This window comes from Phascolarctos cinereus, unplaced genomic scaffold (assembly GCF_003287225.1).
Source record: "Phascolarctos cinereus isolate Bilbo 61053 unplaced genomic scaffold, phaCin_HiC Scaffold_2;HRSCAF=192, whole genome shotgun sequence".
NCBI lineage: Eukaryota > Metazoa > Chordata > Mammalia > Diprotodontia > Phascolarctidae > Phascolarctos > Phascolarctos cinereus.
The window spans coordinates 368,024,727-368,045,459 of record NW_027555625.1 but is presented as its reverse complement, the minus strand read 5'-3'; the positions used below and the strand labels follow the sequence as shown (position 1 = coordinate 368,045,459).

Genomic DNA, 20,733 nt, shown 5'->3' with positions numbered 1-20,733 from the left:
ATGAGAGTAAGGTTCACTTATTCCTTCTCACCTCCCCCTTCTTCTCCATTGTAAAAGCTTTTTCTTGCCTCTTTTATGTGAGATAATTTACCCCATTCTAACTCTCCCTTTCTTCTTCTCCTAGTAAATTCCTTGCTCACCCCTTAATTTTCTTTTTTAGATGTCATCCCTTCATATTCCACTCATCCTGTGCCCTCTATCTGTTTATTTTTCCCTCTAACTACCCTGATAATAAGAAAGGTCTCATGAGTTATAAATATGATCTTTCCATGTAGGAATGTAAACAGTTCAATAATAAGTCCCTTTAATAAGTCCCTTATGATTTCTCTTTCTTGCTTACCTTTTCATGCTTCTCTTGAGTTTTGTATTTGAAAGTCAATTTTTTTTAATTTAGCTCTAGCTTCTCAAGAATGCATTAAATTCCTCTACATCATTAAATGTAAAGTTTTCTCCCTTATTGATTATACTCATTTTTGGTGAGAGGTGATTCTTGGTTTTAATCCTAGTTCCTTTGACCCCTGGAATATCACATTCCAAGCCCTTCAATTCCTTAATGTAGAAGCTGTTAAATCTTGTGTTACCACAATACTTAAATTGTTTCTTTCCGGCTGCTTGCAGTATTTTCTCCTTGAGCTGGGAACTCTGGAATTTGGCTACAATATTCTTGGGAGTTTTCCTTCTGGGATCTCTTTGAGGAGGTGATTGATAGAGTCTTTCAATTTCTATTTTACCCTCTGGTTCTAGAGTATCAGGGCAGTTTTCCTTGATAATTTCTTGAAAGATGATGTCTACACTCTTTTTGATCATGGCTTTCAGGTAGTCCAATAATTTTTAAATGATCTCTCTTGGACCTATTTTCCAATGAGGTATTTCATATTGTCTTTAATATTTTTGTTTTGATTTTGTTTTATAATGTCTTGATTTCTCATAGAGTCATTAGCTTCCATTTGCTCCATTCAAATTTTTAAGGAATAATTTTCTTCACTGAGCTTTTGGACCTCCTTTTCCGGATTCTGCTTTTTAAGGCCTTCTTCTCCTCATTGGCTTTTTGGACCTCTTTTGCCATTTGGTCTAGTCTATTTTTAAGGTGTTATTTTCTTCAGTATTTTTTGGGTCTTCTTTAGCAAGCTATTGACTCATTTTTCGTTATTTTTTTTGCATCACTCTCATTTCTCTTCCCAATTTTTCCTCTACTCCTCTTACTTGCTTCTCAAAATCCTTTTTGAGCTCTTCCATGGTCTGAGACTAATTCACATTTTTCTTGGAGGCTTTGGATATAGGAGCTTTGACTTTGTTGTCTTTTTCTGCTTGTATGTTTTGATCTTCCTTGTCACCAAAGTAAGATTCTGTAGTCTCAGTTTTTCCACTGTTTGCTCATTTTCACAGTCAATTACTTGACTTTTTAATTCTTTGTTAAGGTAGAGCTCTGCTTCCAGTGTAGAGGGTATACTGTCCCAAGCTTCAGGGATTTTGAGCAGCTGTTTTCAGAGATACTTCTAGGGACCTGTAAGCTTTCAGTTCTTCCAAAGAGAGGTGTTTACTCCTCTCCTGGCCTGTGCTCTGGTCTGTGAGTGACCACAAGCATTCTTTTCTGCCCTGGGACTGTGAGGAGAGTTCCCTTCTCTACTGCTGCCACGAGCTCTGCTATGCCAGTGCTCCTCCTCACCCCAGGACTGCCACCCATGACCACAACCCAGATCCAAGTATGGGCAAAGCACCAGAATCCTGTCTCAGTGCCAGCAAAGAGATCCCTGTAATCTCCTTCTGATCAGTTGTTTGATCCCCTTAAGCAGCCACTGCCACTGCCTCCACTCCGGGGCTGTGGAGGGGCTGGTGCTTGACTGGGTTCCTCTCTTACACAGGTCCAATAGACTTTTTCCACTGACCTTCTAAGTTGTCTTTGGTGTTTGTGGGTTGAGAAGTCTGGGAACCACAACAGCTGCCAGTGATTCAGTCACCCGAAGCCTGCTCCCGGTTTTCTGGGGCCATGTCTGTGCCAGCATGGCCCACACTAGACTGTGCTCCTCTCCCAGCCTGGTGCCACAGATCTTTCCCATCTACCATCTAGGTTGTCTTGGCCTGGAAATTTGTTTCACTCTGTCTTTTTGTGGGTTCTGCTGCTCTAGAATTTATTTAGAGTCATTTTTTACAGGTATTTGGAGCGGTTTGGGGGACAGCTCAAGCAAGTCCCTGCTTTCACTGTGCCATCTTGGCTCCACCCCTGCACTTACTATTTGTATTTGGGAATACAAATAGAGAAGCAAAATCAATCCTTGCCTTCAAGGAGCTAACATTCCCATATATAGTTAGAATGGTGGCTAGGAAGTGGTACTTTGGTCTGAAAAGTTGCAGGGGTAATGAGATATAGGGCAATAAATATGACAATCCACATACGGGAAAAAAATATCAGAGTTTATTTAACAATGGTTCAAGTTTCCAAAACTGGAGAAGGAATAGGAAGAGGAAAAGGTATTTCCCTAGTGGGCAACATTGTTGGCATGGCTGTGGTAGAGAAGATAGCACAGTGTCGATCATTTTGTCTTATAGTCCTTTTCTAGTCATATCCAACTCTTTGCAACTATGTTTGGGGTTTTCTTGGCAAAGATACAGAAGTGGTTTGCCATTCCCTTTTCCAGCTCATTTTACAGCCAAGGAAACTGAGTCAGACAGGGTTAAGTGACTTGTCCAGGGTCACATAGCTATAAATGTCTGGGGCCAGATTTGAACTCAGGAGGGTAAGTCTTTCTGACTCTAGGCCCAGCATTCTATCCACTGTGCCATCTAACTCCCCAGTGTTGATTATGTCTCCTCTTTATTCAAAAAACTTTGGAAGCCTCCAATGATCTGCCTTTGACAGGTACCCCAAACTGTTACCTCAAGAATCTATTCAGTTTAGGGGCAGCTGGGTGGCACAGTGGATAGAGCACAGGCCCTGAAGTCAGGAGTACCTGAGTTCAAATGTAGCCTCAGACCAAACACTTGACACTTACTAGCTGTATGACCCTGGGCAAGTCACTTAACCCCAATTGCCTAAAAAACCCAAAGCAAAACAATAAAAGAATCTATTCAGTTTGGGGTTAGACTACTCACAAATTATCTACATCCCTATTTCCACTCTGAATTCTCCACTGAAAAATCAATTGATTACAAGGCATAACATCATGGTGAAAATAAAAAGAATTTACTAAAATTTATGCAATTAGGAGAAGGGAAGCAGTTAAGTAGAAAAAAATCTTTGTAAGAAATATGTCTGATTAGGGTCTCCATATAAGTAACTAACAGAAATACCTAAGGCCAAAAGTCATTTTACAATAGATAAGTGGTCAAATGATATGAACAAATAGTTCTCAAAAGAACAACAAACTATTAACGACCATATAAAAGAATATTCCAAATCACTAATAAAAATGCAATTCAAAGCAACTCTGAAATTTCCTTCACATTCAACAAACTGGCAAAGGTGATATCAGGTGGGAAATGTCAATGTCAGAGAGTTGGGTAAAACACAAATAGGCTGACTAAACACCCTGTACTTGGTGGATCTGTGAATTGGCTCAAACATCCTAGAAAGCAATTTGGAATTATGCTAGAGAAAAGTTACTAAAATGCCTATGTCCTTTGAACCAGAAATTCCACAAGTTGCCATATACCCCAAGGAAATCAATGAAAACAACAAAGGTTCTGTATACACCAAAATATTTGTAGTGCTTTTTGTGATAGCTAAGATTTGGAAACAAAATAGATGCCTCACAATTGACTAAACAAATTATGGTACATGAAAGTAATTGGAATATTATTATACTATAAGAAATTATGAATAGGAAGAATATGGAGAAGCATGGAAAAATGTTGATGAGCTGACAGAAATTGAAGTAAGCAGAACCAGGAAAACAGTATATGACTACAGTGACTACAAAAATATAAATGGAAGGAAGAACAGCAAAACAATCAAAATGTGGCTGCTTTGAAATTATAAAGATCCAGTCTGACTTCAAAGCAGAAATATGAGAAACCACTTCTTTCTGCTTTTTTTTATAAAAATGGGAACTATAAATGTGAAACTGCATATGTCACTTTTTTTGATATGCTGATTTTTTAAAAAATGCTTTGTTATGAGGGATGACTCTTTGGGAAGGTGAAGAGGACAGAGGGACACACTAGAAAATCTGGGTAATATAAAAGTGAAATATATCTGTTTGCAAAAAGAATTTCCTTAAGATAGCAATCAGCATCATATAAAAAGCAAACATTAAGAGCAAAAACTCTCAACAACCATGCTTCCAAACAAACTATTGTGTCTTCTCCATGCACTCCATCCACAGGTATCGTCTAGCTAGATGTGCAATCTCTTCACTTATTATGCCTTGAACATCATATGTTAAGTAGATAATTTTACTCTGACCTGTTGCTGTTCTATGCCCTTGATATTCTCAGACCTTTTGGTCTACTAGAATTCTATTTCTGACCTCATAAATGGCAGTATTTTCAGGCCTAGTGGTTATATGGTCTCATTCCTGAACCTGTGAATTACTTGGGCTGACTATAACTATCTTCAGCTAGTATGTTCCCTAGGGACCTCCATTGCTGGAATAGGAGGCAGGAAAACCAAAGACTCTGGCTGTAGTTCTCTGTCTTGTCAGAAAACGGATCTCTTTCTGACTGAGACCAATTTGGTGAACTTTTCTGAACTTCTAGTGTGTTATGTAATTTTCCAAATCACTTCCCCATTATCTACCTCTAACAGTCTATCTGTATCTCCCTATGGCTCCATCTTGGAGCCTGCTTGACCAATTCTTCATTATTCCTTTCCTTCCTGAAAATTAGGCAGTCCAATCCACTACCCTATAGACAAGAGTTGGCTGTGATGTGTGGTCTTTGCAGGATTGTGACTAGTCTCTCAGGTCATTTTGTAGATTGTCAAGTTGCCCAGTTTTCCTACTATTTGGCAACAGGAACCTGTCCCCTTGCTCGAATTCCTTATAATGATTTAAAGCATCCCATTATCATTTTCTCCTTTCAGAGTTCTTCCTAGCTGAAGTCATAGCTACATAATACTCCTCCTTTACCTTATCTCTCAGAAAAGAAACACCTTGGTTGTCAGTCTTAAATGACATTATCTTCTGAGACTCCCAAACACAAAATGATAGGTAAAAATGATTCTTACCCAAACAAAAGCAGAAATGAGGTAAATATTCTAGTATAATTTTTATTGGCATTATAAGCATGCAGTAGCAGTTCCTCATCTTCACTCTGCCTTCTACTTAGGCCTCAACATTCCCTGTACACTCGACAGGGAATGACTAAAATGATCAGGCTGCTTGTCTCCCTAAGAGTCACAAGGCATAGCTCTAGAATTCTTGATTCCTGTGTTGAACAAAAAAATATTAATTCTACACTCTGCATTTGAAGCGTGAGTCTGACAGAATTTTATTTACTTTGGCATTAGTGTGTGTGTGTGTGTGTGTGTGTGTGTGAGAGAGAGAGAGAGAGAGAGAGAGAGAGAGAGAGAGAGAGAGAGAGAGAGAGAGAGAGAGAGAGTGAGAAAGAGAGAGAGAGAGAGAAACTGGTAAAGTTTTCCCATTCCCTCATACATGATTCTACTCCACATTGATTTAAGGTAAAAGTGTTAAAAACTTCAACAATGGATAGAATGTTAGACTTGGAGTTAGGAGCACCTGAGTTCACAGATGGTCTCAGAAACTTACTAGCTGTGTGACCTTGAACAATCATTTAATTTCTGTCTGCCTCAATTTCCTCGACTGTAAAATGGTGATAACGATAACAACTACCTCCCAGGGTTGTTGTGAGGATCAAATAAGATGAAATATGATAACATTTGTAAAGTGCTTACTATAGTATCTGGCACATAAGTGCTTAATAAATGCTTATTACTTCTCTCTTTCTCTGTTGAGGGCCAGAACTGAAGAAGTCTAAATATGGGATTAGGAATTTAGGTTAGAGCTTGACTCTTTTCCTTTTCCTACCATAAGGGCTTAATTATTCAGAATCTTTTGGCTCACCAACTTCTTGTGCCTGGATACCCTGACCCATCCTTGAACCTTGATAGCAAGCAGGTGTGTATAATTAAAGTAATACCTGAGGGTTGGGATTAGCCACTAACTCCTCGGGGGTGATTGTTAGCTTTCACTATTTAAACTGGACCCTCAGGATAATAAGCGGCTCAGTCTTTCGCTGATCTTGTCTGGCCTGCATCTCGTCATTTCACGCTTTTCCGTTTGATGCAATATTTAGTCACGGCCGACATTTATCCCCTCATGACATATTAAAATATGTGGGATTAACTTCATATCAATACTCACTACTTTCTTCCTTGATCATTCCTCGCAAGGACTTCAAGAGCCTCTTAGAGTCAATAGAGACAATCCTTTCTGAACTGGAAAGGAGGGGTCATTGTTCTACCTTTTCAGGGGATATGGAAAGAGAAGACTGTCCTGAGATGGACCAGGTGCTCAAATGCTTTGGGTAGAGAGAGATGAAAATCTAAAAAAGAGATTTTCTTTGTTCAACATTAAGTTTGCACCCTTAAGGAATTTCACAAAGAAATGGCCTTTTGTCCTTGACCTATTATCTACCTTATTAAGAGGACAAGTCTAGAATAGAGTTAATGAAATCATTTTTTGAGGGGAGGAGCAGCTTTAAGTACCAGTTGCAGTTTACTTTTTTTTCTTTACAAGTTCTTTGAACTTTGGATTGCTTTTATCTATTGCCTTTATTCTGCATTTTGAGGGTGAGGATGTTTTAAGGAATATGGCTGCAGCAAAACAGAAAGGATTGCAAAGTGATCAGAGGCCTGGTCTAATGTACTTTTGAAAGTCCATTATAAAAATGAATAGAAAAACATGCTAAGTTTTCTGTAAACCCACAAACCATGCTTAGCTATAAGAAACGTCATTGTACATAGTTATTTCTTCATACAGATTGTGATGTGCGTACTGAGGCGAGGCTTTCTACTTTGCTAAATCCCAGGGTCTTTTCAAAGTTCCCGATAGGAATCATTGTGCTGAACTTCAGGGTACAAATGATGAGGTAGGTGCAAGGTGTGTGTGGTGGGGTCGTCTCGAAAGAACTCATTCAGGCTGTCTCCAAGTCAAGTAAAGACATTTATTCCAGGTAATACACCAAGCAGGCTCTTCCTTAAGGGAGGCAAGCTCCTCCATGGAGGCATTCCCTTAATGGAGTCAGCAGCCCCTCAAGGGAGAGCGCAGCTTAAGAGAGACCCCAGCTTAAGGAGGGCATTTCCTTAATGGAGACAGCCCCCCCTAGCCAGGAGAAACTAGAGATTCTTATAGAGGAAAACCTGCTGTGAATGGGGAGATAAGGTAATCAGGGACACGTAGGCAAGGAGAAGTGATAGTTCAGAGTTTTGCTCATATCTAGGCACATCATTATCCTATTGTTCAGTCCATTTGCCAGGGCAGAGGACCCCTGTTTGTTGCAGTATTTCACTGACCAGCCTATTTGAATCTCATTATCTCATTGACCAGTCCATTTACCTAGGGTGGAGGAGCCTCTGTTTTTCTCATCATTTCGATAAAGGCTTCAGCTAATCTCATCAGTTAGAAACCCATGCTTCTCTTTGATTGGCATCAATTACTTTTTTAAAAAAATTGGCATGTGTTCCAGGTGATTTTCTTCCATATATCACCTTTAAGATCTTTGGAGCACTTCTTCTACTCTTTGATTCTTAGCAGCTGCTGCTTCTTAATTCTTTTCTTCCAAAAACCTTTTTTCTGGCCAGAATCAAGCACCCATTGAAGCAAAGAGATCTTTCAGGACAGGATCTAATTCACTGAGTTCAATAGTGAATCTTGTAAAGCCATAATCATGTTCATAATTTATTGGCATGGATCTTGGCCTCCATACACACTTTGATGATGGTGCTACACCACAGTATCTCCATTTCTTTAGTATGAATTGAGAGTTAGTGGTGCTTTCTTTTGAATGCATCAAAATGTGGTCTCCCACTTCATGCATAAATCTTGGGCCTACAGCATCTCTTCCAGGCTCTGAGGTTCTATTCTAATCCACGTTTCTAAAATAATCAGTAGTTCTTTATAAAGGAGAATGCATTGAGTGATAACTACTTCTTGTACCTCAGGTAGGATCAGTCACAGCATAGGAATGCATATAGTATGGACCAGCTGTGCTGGGACACCCTACCTACTCTTTATGCATGCCTGTGAATGGTAACTGGGTCCATTACATCCATGTTAGCTGCATGTGCTCAAAGTTCAATATTTCTACCATAGTGGAGAAGGGCAGTACCTCTTTAACCCCACACAGGAAGCTCAGGAAGAAAAAGCTACTTGACACACATTGAGTAGAAGGAAGAGAACCACATAGAACAGTCATTACTTTTTCAAGACCCACTGAGTCACATGATGACAAAAAATTGCTAAGAAAATTGGACAGCAGAGTAACATCATGTGCCATGTGCCAAGATAAGCTCCAAATGGAAATATGACTTACACATTAAAAAGGTCACATCATAAACAAATTAGAAGAAAAAGGAATTCTCTTTCAGATAACAGGTATTCAAAACATTCTCATTGTGTAAAAAGAGTTGCATTAAATAAGCCACTTTTGTGTCAGTTAAAAATGTATGCTTTCAGTAGGTCTTATCAGCGGCAATATATTGCAGTTCTAACTTAGGGTTGAAATCACTTCATATTGTGATTTTATATTTTATGTGCAGTATATTCCCCCAAAGTATACCTTATTAAATATTTTATGATGAAAAAAGAAGAGTCCATGACCAAATAAGTGATAGAAAGGATCAAAGAAGATAAAATTGACAATTTTTATTAAATAATTTTTTTTTTTGTGAGGCAACTGGGGTTAAGTGACTGGCCCAGAGTCACACAGCTAGTAAGTGTTATATGTCTGAGGCTGGATTTGAACTCAGGTCCTCCTGACTCCAGGGCTGGTGCTGTATCCACTGCACCACCTCACTGCCCCATTTATTATATAAAATTAAAATGTTTTTGCACAAATAAATCTAATGCATTTAAGATTAAGAGGGAAATAGTTAACTGGAGAAAATCTGTACAGATGCTTTCTCTGATAAAGTTCTCATTTCCAAGATATTTAAGGAACAACTTCAAATTTATTAAAAAGTCATTTCCCAGTTGATAAATGGTCAAAAGATAGGAACAGGTGGTTCTCAAGGGAAGAAATCTAAGCTATCTATAACTACATGAAAACATTCTCCAAATAACTGATAATTAGAGAAATGCAAATTAAAACAACCCTTAGGTTCCTCTCTGTCAGATGGGCAAAGTTGAATAAAAGATGAATGGCAAATGTTAAGGAAGTGCAAGAAAGCATTATTCATACACTATTAACAAAGTTGTGAGTTGTTCCAGCATGTTGTAAATGAATTTGTATCTATGCCTCCAAAAGTTACTAAACTGTGCACACTATTTGGCCTAGTAATACCACTACTAGGCCTGTCCCCTAGAGATATAAAAGAAATAGGAAAAAGTCCTCTATGCACAAAAATACTTATAGCAGTGGCAACACCCACCCCCAAGAAAGCTGGAAACTAAGACGGTGCCTATCAGTTGGGGAATAGATGAATAGATTATGGTATGTGAATGTAATGGAATATTACTGTTTTAAGAAATGAGGAAGGATAGTTTTTGAGAAACATAGAAAGACTTGAATACAGTGAAGCAGAGGCAAGTGAGTGAAACCAGAAGAATAATTTATACTATAGCGTCAATGTTGTAAAAAAAATTCTGAAAGACTTAAGATCTCTAATCCCCACAGTGATAAACCATGATTCCAGAGGACTAATGATGAAGATTATTATTATTATTCACTTCCATCAGAGAGATGATGGACTAACATACAGAATAGGACATATAGTTTGGGACATGACCAATATGGAAATTTATTTTGCTCCACAATGTTTATTTGTTATAAGGGTTTTGTATCTTTTTTTTTCAGTTGAGGTGATATGGGAAGGAGAGAAGTAAATGCTGGATAATTGAAAAAAATTAAAGAGCTACTATATATATTTCTGCACATATGTGTACTTCTCTTTCTTTGACCTCTTTGTGATTACATGCCTCATATTGTTATTGTTGGGTCAAGATACTATGTGCAGTTTAATGATTTTTCAGTCGTCATTTCAAATTACTTTCCAAAATGTTTATACCAATTCATGACACCTGTTGCTGTTCCCTAATGTTCCTGTCTTCCCATAGTCCCCCCCCCCCAATGTTTATCATTTTACTCTTTTGTCTTCTTTGCAAATTTGATGGATGTCAGTGAGGTTGGAAATTCAGAGTTTCTGTAATTTCCATTCCTATAATTATTAGTGATTTGGAACATTTTTATACAGTAGTTAATAGCTTGGATTTCTTCCTCTGAAACTACAGGATAATATCCATTTACCATATAGTTATTGGGAAATGGCTCTTGTTCTTAAAATTTTAAATAATTCCTTATAAATTGTGGATATGTTATTTTCAGAGAGAGGAAAAATAATTGCTTGATAATCAGAAAAAAAATTCAATATAAAAAACAGAAAAGAGGATTGCATATACAAATAAGAACTGTGGCTTAGTATACATTTTTCTTCAGCATATAGTAAATTTAATAAGTAGTAACAACAGAGACAAAAAAGACCTACTGAGTAAGTAGTTCTTTTTGTTCAGTAGCCAATAATAGGATTACTTCATCATCTCAAAGCATTAGTGCTGAGCCACATATGTTCTCGTAAATTGCCAGGTCTACCCCCAGGCATGGTCTTTGGGATGAAATCCTCTATACACTTGAATATGAATAAGCCTATGCTAGTACATATGTCAAGCCATTGACAAAATCCCTAAAAGCTTATTTAGATTTCTTATCCCTTATAGTCTCAAAGGATTCAGATCGGATTGTCCTTTCTTGTCCTTTTGCTTCTGGTACTTGGAGAGCATGTACATTTGATGGAAGTCATGTTATTTCTAGCTTCTCTGGGAAAAGGCTGAGAGAATAGGAACAGTGTAAGGGAGGACCTGAGATAAATAGGAGGAAAAAGGGAAATGTGCAGATGATTTGCAGAAGTTTTGGCTTGATAAGAAGGCCAGACATTGAATTTGGGGAGGAAAAATTTGGGAGAAATGGATGAAAAGTTGGAGAAAAATCCCCAGGTCTGGATTATTTTTCACCCTTCTATGACATAGGGTTACAGGAGAAAGAGCAAGATGATGAAGGCTGAAGAGAAAAACACAAGGAGAAAGAAAAGAAGAAAGTAGTCATCAGAGCAAAATAAGAGAAGGTAAGAGAAACACATGGGTAAAACAAATAGGTGGTTAGTGAGAAAAGGGAAATGAAGTAGGATAGGGCTCCAGTGAATTTGTTGAGACAAAGCAAGAGAATTCAGATATGTGTGAGCTGTTAATATGTAATAAAATGTCATAAACATCTTAAATTACCTAGGGGTGAAGTGTAAACAACCATAAGTAGTTCAAAAAATAAGACTCAGAACATTACTCAGCATTGAGAATAAAGTTAATTTTACTGGGACTTATACTGGACGTGGTTTGTATTTCTGCCAACAGCCAAGTGACCATTCTCTTTGTAGCTATAACTGTACAGTTGTTTTTCAGTCATGTCTGACCATTTGTGATCCTGTTTGGGGTTTTCTTGGCAAATATGTGAGAATGGTTTGTCATTTCCTTCTCAAGTTCAGTGAGGAAATTGAGGCAAATAACATTAAGTGACTTGTCTAGAGTCACACAGCTAAGTAAGTGTCTAAGGCTAAGATTTGGGCTCAGGAGGAGGAGTCTTTTTTTATTGGTGAGGCAATTGGGGTTAAGTGACTTGCCCAGAGTCACACAGCTAGTGAGTGTTATGTGTCTGAGGCCAGATTTGAACTCGGGTCCTCCTGACTCCAGGGCTGGTGCTTTATCCACTGCACCACCTAGCTGCCCCCAGGAGGAGTCTTTCTGACCCAGGCCCCACACTCTATCTACTGTGTCACCTCATTGCCTTTGTAAACACAATACAGGAAGAAAACTAGCAGTTGAGACATCTAGAAATTCATAGGAGACAAAAATCCAAGAAGGTAGTCAGGAGTAAAGACTAACAACTATACAGCAGTCACTATGTGCCAGGAACTGTGCCAGGCTCTTTACAAATACTATCTTCTTTGATCTTCACAAGAAACCCCACAGATAGGTACCATTATTATCCTCATTTTATAGAAGAGGAAACTGAGGCAAGCAGAAGTTGTGACTTGCCTGGAGTCACATAGCTGGTGTCTGAAGTCAGATTTGAATTAAGGGCTTCCGGACTCTGGTCCCAGTGCTTTATCTACTGTGCCATGGCCCCAAATGTCTGTATGTAAATGTTCACAGGTTGGACAATGAGCAAGAGGACCTAGAAGTCACAATGCAAAGAGGCGAATTTTACCTTATTCATAACACTTAGACTTAGGGAAGGGGAAAGAAATGAAACCCATGACTGGAATGTCTCACAAAGGTTTTTTTTTTTTTTAAATCTGTGTGATTTCATCAGTGTAGAGAGCTGCCCAGTGAGGAAGCTTTATCTATCAATGGAGATCTACAATTGCTCTATAACTTAGAGTCTTTGAGAATTGCCATGGGCCAATGAGAGTTTAACTGATTTGCTAAAATCATATAGCCAGAATATGTAAGAGGTGGGACATGAAACTAGGTCATCGTGACTCTATGGCCTATTCTCTAGGAATTGTGTGATACTGTGTCTCATGAATGACTATATATTATTCCAACTAATTATTATAGCAACACATGATGGTGGGAAGGGTATCATTGTATGTTAAGAAGGTATAATTATGTAAGGAAATACAAGAACCAGAGAAGAGGAGGAGAGAAGCTTAGATGATATATGAGTGATGACTGATGGAGAGGTGATTTTGTTATTGGTTTATAATAGACTGCCTGAATAGAAAGAAAAAAATAGATGAGTTCAGGAAATAGATCATAAGACTGGCAAAGAGCCATGATACAATAGTAAACAGGGATCTCGATTATCCAGACATCTGCTAGAGCTCATTCTCTGCCAAAAGCAGATGATTAATGATTGATTGACTTGTCTTAATGTTAATTTTATCTTTCAAAAGGTGGAGGAACCAACAAGGAGAAACTCTCTTAAAGATATGCTTCTCACTTACAGGGAGGAAGTAGTTGTTGGAGTAGGAATTATGGGTTGGGGGGAGTCACAATGGAGACGTTTGACCAATCTCTCCTACAGTTTGTGATAAAGAAAGGAAGTCAGGTACAGTTGGAAATGAACCCTAGATTTTGGAAGCAGATTTCAAAGGGTTCAGAGGAAAGAACTAAAATTCTACAAGGAAAGTCAGGTGAGGTGTAAAAAGAATTTCACAAATCTAAATCTAAAGACATAAAGGAAACCAATCCAATGATGGAGGAAAAATAAGAGTTTTCTAAAGGAACCAGTGTGAATGTAGAGACAGTTTACTAACCAACCTAGATTCTTCAAAGAAGGAAGGAGGAAGGAAGCAAGGGCAACTGATGTTCAATCATTTCAATTGTGTATGACTCTTCTTGCCCAGGTTTGGGAGTTTCTTGACAAAGACATTGGAGTGGTTTGCCATTACCTTCTCCAGTTCATTTTTACAGATGAGGGATTGTCCAGGGTCACACAGCTAGTAAGTGAGGCCAGATTTGAGCTCAAGAGGATGAGTCTTCCTGACTTCAGGCCTGGCACCCGATCTACTGCAGAAGTTCCAATACTCACAGTGAGCTGAGGCTGGGGAGCTAAGGATACCAAAAAAGCATTTGTCTTGTTTCCTTCATTTTGAGGAAATGAGGACCAAAGAAGAAATAGGATTGCTCAGAATGGGTAGAACAATGATAATTGAATAGAAGACAAAGATAAAGATGCTCAACTCTTATCACGTTTCTGTTTTCTCTGTCTAAAATTACTTTTAGGCTGGAAATGATGACAAAAATGGTTAATTAAAATTTGATATACTACATAAGTAAAAACATTGTGGTATTTGGTCCAGATGTACTATATTCTTGGTGACTGAGAAAACTGGTGGATGTGAATCCTGAGCCAGTGTAAGTAATATGGGAAAGACAACAGAGATTGAGAAAGCTGACTTATGCCTGGAGAAGAATAAATGTTCCAATTTCAAAAGGAAAAAAAAAGTGAAATATGTTTGCAAAGCATAGACCAGTGAACTTGCTTTCAATTCTTGGGAAAATTATAGGATGGATTATTAAAGAGATGGTTTACGTAAAGGAAGCGAGGAAGAGCCAGTACAGCCTCATTCGGAGAACACTTACTTTTTTCTTAATGGAGTTACCAAAGTGGTTTGTCAAAGAATGCCAGAGATATAATTTACCTAGATTTCAGCAAAGGCTTTGGTCAAGTTATCTTATTCTAGTCTTGTGGAAATGATGGAGAAATATGAACTAGATAGCAATGCAACCAGGTGGATTTGAACCTGATTTAATGGCTTTATTCACAGAATTAATCATCAATCATGCAATGATACTTTGGCAGGAGTCTCCAGAAGAGTGCCCTAGAGATCTTTAATTGGCCTTGTGTTGTCTAACCTTTTTGTCAATGACTTGGATAAATATAAAGTTTATTAATCCAGTTTGTAGGTGACACAATGCTGGGAGGGATAATATGTATAATGAAAGAGTCAGGCTGTTGACAGGCTAGAGTGGAATCTAATAAGATAAAATCCAATATAGATAAATACTAAGTCTTATATTAGTGCCAGCTAATGGTGTAGTGGTTAGAGTGCTGGGCCTAGAGTCAGGAAGACTCATCCTCCTGAGTTCAAATCTGGGCTCAGAAACAGTAGCTGTGTGACCTTGGGCAAATCACTTAACTCTGTTTGCCTCTGGTTCCTCATCTGTGAAATGAGCTGGAGAAGGAAATGGCAAACCACTCCAGTATCTCTGCCAAGAAAATCCCACATGGGGTCATGAAGAGTTGGGCATGACTGAAATAGCTGAATGACAACAAATAGATAAATGTAAAGTCTTACACTTGGGTTAAAAAATTAGCTTTTCAAGAAAAAGATGGAGGAAGCATGGTTAGACAGCAGGTATTCTGAAAAAAAATCTGGGTTTTTCAGCGAACTTCAATCTCAAATATAATTGTGACACGGCAACCAAAAGAGTCAATGTAGTCTTGGGTACATTAAGAGAAAGGGGTAGGGAAGAAAAAAAGGAAAAAAGAATTTGCATGATAATTTTGTTTTATGTTTGGAGAGAAAAGGAATTTATACATGGTAGATTTGCAGTACCATGTGTAATCATCTTTTTTTAAAATTGTATTGTGTTATGAATACCATTGTTTTGTTCTGTGAATTGAAAATAAAATATATTTGTTCTTTCTACCTACCCCCATTCTACCCACACACAAAAAAGAGAGGCATAGCTTCCAGGAATAAGAGAATGATAACCCTTCTATGTTTTTCTTAACTCATACCACAACTGGAGTGTTGGGTTCATTCTGGATGTCATAGATTACAAAGTACTTGGCTAAGCTGAATTTTGTCCAGAGATGGACAGCCAGAATGGCGGAAGTAACTTCTCTGTACTTTGTGAGGATTAGTTGAAGGTTAAGAGATTTTAGCTTGGGGAGAGTAGACACAGGAGACACAATAGCTACCTTCAAACATTTTAAGGTCTGTTATTTGGAAGAGGAATTATCCTGTTCCAGTTGCTCCAGAAAGCACTACCAGAAACATTAGTAGAAATTGCAAAGAGGGAAATTTAGGCTCTATGTCAGGATAAATTTCCTAATCATTAAGGCCATCCAAAAGAGGAATGAATTGCCTTGAAAGGTGGAGGATTCCCCCTTCTTGGGGGTCTTCAGGCAAAAGGGGCATGTTATAATTGTTGGGCATGTTGAATTAGGACATACGTTTTTGGGTATGAGTCATACTAGATAGCTACTAATATCCCTTCCACTGCTAAAATTTTTCTCATGAGTCTGACAGACTTAGCAATGATGGCATTAGTCTTCACAAACTCCCAATAATCTCCACCAAATCCTAGAAAAGTCTTTTGATCTAGACAATTCTCTGCACATAACCATCTGATGAGTGCTTCTGTCTTCTTTTTTCCTCCTAATTAATGGTATTCTATTTTTTCCAATTACATACAAAGAGAGTTTTAAACATTAACTTTTATAATATTTTGAGTTCCAAATTTTTTTCTTCCTTCCTCTCAAGATAGCAAGCAATCTGATATAGGTTGTACATGTACAATCATATTAAACATGTTTCCACGTTAGTCATGTTGTGAAAGAAGAATCAGAACAAAAGAGAAAAACCCATGAGAAAGGGGAAAAAAAAGTTAAAATAGTATGCTTTGATCTGCATTCAGATGCCATAGTTCTTTCTCTGGATATGGATAGCATTTTCCATCATGAATCTTTTGGAATTGTCTAAGATCTTTGTATTGCTGAGAAGAGCTAAGTCTATCAAAGTTGATCATTTCACAATGTTGCTGTTACCATGTACAGTGTTATCCTGGTTCTCTTCACTTCGCTCAGCATCAGTTCACGAAAGTATTTTCCAGGTTTTTCTGAAATCTGCCTACTCATCATTTCTGTAGAACAATCATATTGTATTACATTCATACACTACAATTTGTTCAGACATTCCTCAGTTGATGGGCATCCCCTCGATTTTCAATTCTTTGCCACCCCAAAAAGAGCTGCTATAAATATTTTGTATGTATGGGTACTTTCCCCTTTTCTACGATCTCTTTGGATTACAGACCTAGTAGAGGTATTGTTGGATCAAAGGCTATGCACAATTCTATAGGCTTTTAGACATAGTTCCAAATTGCTCTCCAGATTGGTTGGATGAGTTCACAACTCCACCAACAATGCATTAGTGTACCAATTTATAGCTTTAATTTCTTCATCTGAAAACTGACTGTTCCTATCCTTTGACCATTTATCAATTGGGGAACGACTTGTATTCTTGTAAATTTGACTTAGTTCTCAAACTATTTTGGAAATGAGGCCTTTATCAGAAATGTTGGCAGCAAAAATTGTTTCCCAGCTTTCTGCTTTCCTTCTTATCTTGGTTGAATTAGCTCTGTTTGTGCAAAAACTTTTTAATTTAATGTAATCAAAATGATCCATTTTGCATTTCATAATGTTCTCTATCTCTTGTTTGGTCATAAATTCTTCCCTTATGCATAGATCTGACAGGTGAATTATTCCTTGCTCTCCTAATTTGTTTATGCTTTCACCTCTTATATTTAGATCATGTACCCATTTTGACCTTATCTTGGCATATGGTGTAAGATGTTGATTTATGCCTCTTTTCTGCCATGCTATTTTCTAGGAGTACTTTTATCTTCTAAGAATGACTGTGTGACCCAGATACTTGACAGAAGTACTTCAGAACTTGAATTTGACAGCTTCAAACTAATATAATTTCAGCCTAACAATTACTTTAGTCTTTTCTCATGTTCTTCTAATGTTCTCTCTAATGATAGGATCATTCAGTTAAACTAATAATTCCAGACAGTTCATATCATCAGTTGCCCTGGATTCAAAGAGCAAATTTCAGAGGTTAGAAAAGTGCTCAGTCTGCCTTGTTCATTTCCCTTGAGTGGGTAACACATGCTACCTAAATAAATGATTCTAGGATAAGAGGTTAACCCTGGCCCACTAAAAGAAAAAGAGAGAAAGAGAGAGCCCAAGTCACAAACTACTTAATCGAGTGAAGGAGTATAGCACACATGACTGGGACTGAAGATGGTAGAGAAAGTTTCTGAAAGGTATTGCTTCCAGATTTCCTCCCAGGACTATTCAGAACCTTCATATCCCCACGCAGAAAGATAGGGATTCTCAAGTCTGTAGAGAGCGAGCAGTAGTGAATCTTCAGCAGTACAGCAATTTTGGCACTAGATTATTCCTGTCTATATAGAATTATAGACTCCTTTCAGACACAGATAACAATCCATTTAGACATCAGCAAATTGTGGCCTATGAGCCACATCTGCCCTACAAGCCTATTTTTTTTGCATGGCCCCAAGAGCTAATAATGGCTTTTCTATTTTGAAATAAAGTTCAATTGTCTTTTTAAATAGGCCTACAAAAGCAAGTGGTGCAGCTAGGTGGCACAGTGGATAGAGTGCTGGGCCTGGAGTCAGGAAGACTAATCTTCCTAAGTTCAAATCTGGTCTCAGACATTTACTCACTGTGTGACCCTGGGAAAATCATTTCACCCTGTTTACCTCAGTTCCTCATCTGAAAAATGAGCTGGAGAAGGAAATGGAAACCACTCTATCTTTGCCAAGAAAACCCCATGGGGTCACGAAGAGTAAGCAATTTGGCCCTACATCTATTATCTGGAGATCCCTGATCTATCTGATTTGTTTTTGAAGGCTTTGGAGGTCTTGATTTGCCAAGATACAGGTCTGTGAGTTTTTGAACAGTTTTTTTCAATTTTCTTCCTTTGGTACAGGTCAGCCTTGGCACACATTCAACAAAGCTGGGGGGAGGCTGATATTTTAAGAGTGTACAACCTGTTTAGTTCAGATTCTCAAAACCATCTTTAGCATGACCTTTAAAAAGCTTCTCTTTCTTAGAGTAGGGGAGATAAAGCCTGAATGGTAAGATTTATCACAATTCTGAAAAAGGTGAAAATTTTTAAAAAATAACCTATTAAAATAAACATCCTGAGTCCCTTCAACTGAACTTCACATAACATAGACATCACAATTCTGGTTGTCTACATCTGGATAACATCTAGCTTAGCAATGTCTTTCTTGAACTGCAGCACCCAGAACTGAATACAATACTCCAGTGGTAGTCAGACTTGAGCAAAATGAAGAGGATTTATCAAACCAAGAAGTAACAAACAGGTATGATATATTTCAAAGAAAATTATTAACTCAATATTCAAACATAATTATGCAACATTACATTTAATTCGAATGTTTCTTTTTCTTAAGAAGGGAGGCTGCCACTAGTTATTTCAGCATACAATGCATAATGAGATCCAATTCCACCCAAGGCTTAGACAATCATTGGGCCTTACTTCTACAGGCAGAATTTCGTATATGAATCATATCTCAAAATCTGAGTTCAACTGCAGCAGTTACATGTCGAAAATGTTCAGCTGTAATACCAATTTTGGCAGCTAAGTGGTGGAGTGGATAGAGCTAGTCAGGAAGACCTGAGTTCAAATCAAGCCTCAGACACTTACTAGCTATGTGACCCTCAGCAAGTCCCTTAACTCCATTTGCCTCAGCTTACCCATCTGTAAAATGAGTTGGAGAAGGAAATGGCAAACCACTCCAGCATTTTTGCCAATAAAACCTCGAAAGAGGTCATGAAGAATTGGACACGACTGAAATGACTGAATAACAACAATAAAATACCAACTATAAGCTATTGAAAAGAACATTAATAGAAATAACACCTACTTCCCAGGGTTTTTGTGAAAATAAATTGAGGCAATATTTGCAAAGTGCTTTGTAAACCCTAAAGCACTATGGTATTACTGTTGTTGTTATTGTTATAACAGTCCTTAGAACCTATGTTCAAAGTGGTAGGTGTGCTGGACCAATGAAGAATGTCTTCACTCTGTCTCCCCTCTGTCATGGGGATCTGTACCACTATTTAACCATTCCCCAATCTATGAGCAGCTGCTTTGTTTCCAGTTCTTTGCTACAACAAAAAATAGTGGCATAAATTTTTGATGTACATTACTATTTAGTCATTTTCAGTTGTGTCTGACTTTTTGTGAAAACCCATCTGGGGTTTTCTTGGCAAGGATGCTGGAGTGGTTTGCCATTTCCTTCTCCAGCTCATTTTACAGATGAGGAAACTGAGGCAAACAGGGTTAAGGGACTTGCCCCAGGCTACACAGCTAGTAAGTGTCTGAGGTCACATTTGAACTCAGGAGGATGTGTTCCTGACTTTAGGCCTGGCACTCTGTCCACTCTGCCACTTGGATCCTCTGTATATATATGTATGTACACACACGCACACACATATACACACACACACACATACACACACATACACACACACACATTCCAAGGGGGTCAATGACAAAAAGAAAGGCACATATATACATATATGTATATGTATGTATGTATATGTGTGTGTATATGTGTGTGTGTGTATATATGTGTGTGTGTATATATATATGTGTGTGTATATATATGTGTGTGTATATATATGTGTATATACAGACACACATATACACACACAGTGTGTATGTGTGTATATATATATCTGTAGGCCTTTCTTTTTGTCATTGACCTCCTCAGAATATGCTTCTAGTAGTGGAATCTCTGGGTAAAGGTAAATTGATAGTCACTTCCTTAGAATAATTCCAAATTCCATTTCAAAATTGTTCAATCAACAACTGTAATAACAGAGAAGTATCATCTTATGTTCTAGAAGGGGCTTTTCTCAGGTCCCCCAGGCACTTGTACCTTCCCCTCTGAGGTTGTTTTCCATTTACTCTGTATGACTCTTGTACTTACCTATTGACATATATATTGTCTCCCTGATTAGATTGTGAGCTCGTTGAAAGCAGGGGTTGTTTTTGCTTCCCTCTCCCCCTTTGTATTTTCATTGCTTAGCTCAGTGCCTGGTACACAATAGGCACTTAATAAATGCTAGTTGACTTACTGAATGATTGACTGATCATCTTTACAACAATCCTCCAACAACTGCTATTCCCAACTTTTGCCCTCTTTTTCA

General features: G+C 38.0%; 1 long non-coding RNA gene across 1 annotated transcript in view; it reads left to right on the top strand.

The window, feature by feature from the left end:
* The window catches only part of LOC144455958 (uncharacterized), a 47,300-nt gene extending 28,422 nt beyond the window's left edge, over nucleotides 1–18,878 (top strand). The window contains exons 2-3 of the long non-coding RNA XR_013484860.1: nucleotides 11,199–11,293; nucleotides 18,794–18,878. This is a non-coding gene — a long non-coding RNA (uncharacterized LOC144455958). The remainder of the gene's footprint in view (nucleotides 1–11,198; nucleotides 11,294–18,793) is intronic.
* Nucleotides 18,879–20,733: the final 1,855 nt, after the last annotated feature.